This window comes from Schistocerca cancellata, chromosome 2 (assembly GCF_023864275.1).
Source record: "Schistocerca cancellata isolate TAMUIC-IGC-003103 chromosome 2, iqSchCanc2.1, whole genome shotgun sequence".
NCBI lineage: Eukaryota > Metazoa > Arthropoda > Insecta > Orthoptera > Acrididae > Schistocerca > Schistocerca cancellata.
In genome coordinates this window covers 855,243,201-855,246,714 of record NC_064627.1, presented here as the reverse complement: position 1 = coordinate 855,246,714, position 3,514 = coordinate 855,243,201, and the positions used below count along the sequence as shown (strand labels likewise).

The 3,514-nt window shown below is 49.6% G+C and overlaps 1 non-coding gene across 1 annotated transcript; it reads right to left on the bottom strand.

Moving 5' to 3' along the window:
- Nucleotides 1–2,114: 2,114 nt before the first annotated feature.
- Trnat-ugu (transfer RNA threonine (anticodon UGU)) lies at nt 2,115–2,189 on the bottom strand. The gene has a single exon. It is a non-coding gene; the product is annotated as a tRNA-Thr (tRNA).
- Between the last annotated feature and the right edge of the window lie 1,325 nt (nt 2,190–3,514).

Below are 3,514 nucleotides of genomic sequence, written 5' to 3'. Positions count from 1 at the left end.
GAAATGGGCAAATGGGCATAAGAAGGCGTTGGATGATTCTGAGGGAAGTTGAACAACAGAAAAAGACACGCAAAAATACGTACAGATGCTTAAAATACGTATAAATTAAAAATGCACACTTATGTGTAAAAATACGTAGAAATACACAAAAATACGCACAAATAAGGACCAGTACGTGGAAATAGGTAAAAATACGCCCAAAAAATACGTGAAAAACATGGAAAAAGGAAGGAACGGATTAGTTCCCATGTTGGATAACGGAGGAGAGAGCGGGGAATTGGTTAGTTCGAGATTCACAAATTTGTGTTGCACTGGTACTGTGAGAAATACTGTGCGACAATACGTGAGAGTGAGGGAGAAAACGGATCAATAGAATCTAATTATCGCTGGAAGAATTTGGGACACGAGCACTGCGCCAACAGTCCACGCGGTCACGTAGCCGTGTGTTGTGCGCGGTTTGGGTTCAAAAAATGGTTCAATTGGTTCTGAGCACTATGGGACTTAACATCTGTGGTCATCAGTCCCCTAGAACTTTGAACTACTTAAACCTAACTAACCTAAGGACATCACACACATCCATGCCCGAGGCAGGATTCGGACCTGCGACCGTAGCGGTCACGCGGTTCAGGACTGAAGCGCCTAGAACCGCACGGCCACACCGGCCGGCGCGCGGTTTGGGAAAAAAAATAAAGACACGATAAAGAGCTGAGGGAGGCTTTAGAGATCACAGAGTCGTGGGATGGAACAAAGGCCGTTAGGCAGAATCAAACAATGGGAAGTTCAGGTTGGAATACCAACAATTATGAAAAGGACGCCGTAAAGATGACACGTTGAGTCGCAGACAGGCGCAACGGAAAGACTGCTGCACACTAAGCTTTCGGCCAAAGGCTTCTACAAAGAAGAAAGGAAAATACACATACATTCGCACAAGCAGGCAAACGTCGCCCATACGTGACCGCTATCGCCAGGAGCTCTAGCCATAGCTGTTGTAATTCTTAACGCCCTGTATTGTTATTAACATTATTAATGCCAATAATTATAATTATTCACTGCTATTATGTTTGTCGGCAATTATAATTGTTCTCACAATCGTTTTTCAGAAGTAAGTAATGGGACCAGACGTACACATAGATACTGAGAATGTTTTGTAACATTTTTTAGTAAGTGGTATTCTTTGTCCGAAATCAGACGGCCTTAAGGCCTAATCCGGTCTGACTAAATAAACAAATTACACTCATGCTCATAAATTAAGGATAACTGCAGAATGTGGTGCCACTCAACGTGGCACTACACAAAACTGGCGCTAATTGCATAGGCACATAGGGAACACACGACACAGGTCTTAAGTCCACGATATTGGTGATAAGTTGACAAAACTGTCCCGAAACACATGTGCTACAAAACGCCCCTCTTTCCTGAGGCATGTACCCCGACATCAATATGGGATATGATCACCATGCACACGTACACAGGCTGCACGATGGGTTGGCATACTCAGGGTTAAGCGGTCGAGGAGCTGCTGGGGTATAGCCTCCCATTCTTACACCAGTGCCTGTCGAGACTTCTGAAGTGTGCAGCGATACGTCGACCGAGATCATCCCAGACGTGCTTGATAAGTTTAGGTCTGGAGAACAGGCAGGCCACTCCGTTCGCCTGATATCTTCTGTTTCAAGGTACTCCTCCACGATGGCAACTCGGTGGGGCTGTGCGTTATCATCTATCAGGAGGAAGGTGGGACCCACTGCACCCCTGAAAAGGCGGACATGCTGATGCAAAATGACGTCTCGATACACCTAACCTGTTAAATTTCCTCTGTCAAAGACATGCAGGAGTGCACGTGCACCAATCATAATCCCACCCCACACCATCAGTCCACGACCTCCATACAGGTCCCTTTCAAGGACATTATGGAGTTGGTATCTGGTTCCTGGTTCACCCCAGATGAAAATCCGGTGAGAATCACTTTTCACTATATATGACGGTAGTATCTGTTCCCGATAGACCAGTTACCGTTGATGACAATGCAGCTTTGCTAGAATGAAATGATAATTAAATGGACACCCTAGTTGCAACCAGGTCTTGATATACTTCATTGTGGACATGTTGAAAATGTGTGCCCCGACCGGGACTCGAACCCGGGATCTCCTGCTTACATGGCAGACGCTCTATCCATCTGAGCCACCGAGGGCACAGGGACTTATCCCTTGCACGCTCCCCGTGAGATGCATATTCCCAACATGTCCACACCACTACATTCGTAGCGCGCCTAATAGATATTTGCCCGTCATACTGATTACTCGTGCCAGATTAATCTACCAAGTCCCGTACGAGTTCGGGCATAGCGTGTGCGTTCGCGCATGAAGGTCAACGGCCGGGAAGCCATATTTTAACTATATATGACGGTAGTATCTGTTCCCGAAACGGTAACTGTTCTTTCGGGAACTCGTCCGTGAACATAACCTGGGACCACTGTTCCAGTGACCATGTACTGTGTTGTTGTCACCAGGCTTTACGGGCTCTCCTGTAACCAGGGGTCAGTGGAATGCACCTTGCAGGTCTCCGGGCGAATAAACGATGTCTGTTCAGTCGTCTGTGTGTCTGGAGACAACTGATCCAGTGGCTGCGGTAAGGTCCAGAGCAAGGCTACCTGCAGTACTCCGTGGCCGTCTGCGGGCACTGATGGTGAGATATCAGTCTTCTTGTGGTGCTGTACACAGTGGACGTCCTGTACTGTAGCGCCTGGACACGTTTCCTGTCTGCTGGAATCGTTGCCGTAATCTTGAGAACACACTTTGTGGCACACGGAGGGCCCCTGCTGTGTTTGACCAGCCTCCAGTCGCCCTAGTATTCTACCCCTCATAACGCCATCAAAATGTGTTCTTTGAGCCATTTTCAACACACAGTCACCATTAGCACGTCTGAGAACGTCTGCACACTTGCTCGATGCACCGTTCTCTGACATGCACCAACACACGTCTGCGTATGTGGACTACTGCCAGCGCCACTGTGCGACGACCGCAGTTCTATTACACCACACGGTTATACCCCGAGGTGATTTAAACCCGCAAACCGCCCACCAGAGCGTTGTTTCAGCATTATCCTTAATTTATGAGCACGAGTGTAGTTCGGTGTCTGCTGGGGGTGATTAGTGCTTTGCCGTACACCAGTGGGGAGTCACCCGCTGCTCCTACTGAGTGATGAGGTGAGGCGAACTGACTCACCCTGTCGGCGACGGCGAGGCAGAGCGCGCAGGCCAGCGGGGCGTTCCGCTGCCCCTCCGGGTCCCGGGTGTCGAGGGGGGTGCCGTGTCCCCGGATGTGCACCGTGGACCGCCGCGGATGCGCCGCCGCCACGAGCTGTGACGCTGCCATCAACACCAGCGCCGCCAGCACCAGCATCACCTGCCAACACGGCCTATCCACAACCTTTTCCCACACAAGACTCTTACCATTTGGAGCCCCCCCCCCACTTGCCCCTTTTCCCTCGTAGACTTTCAGCCGCCGCAGTTTCCGCT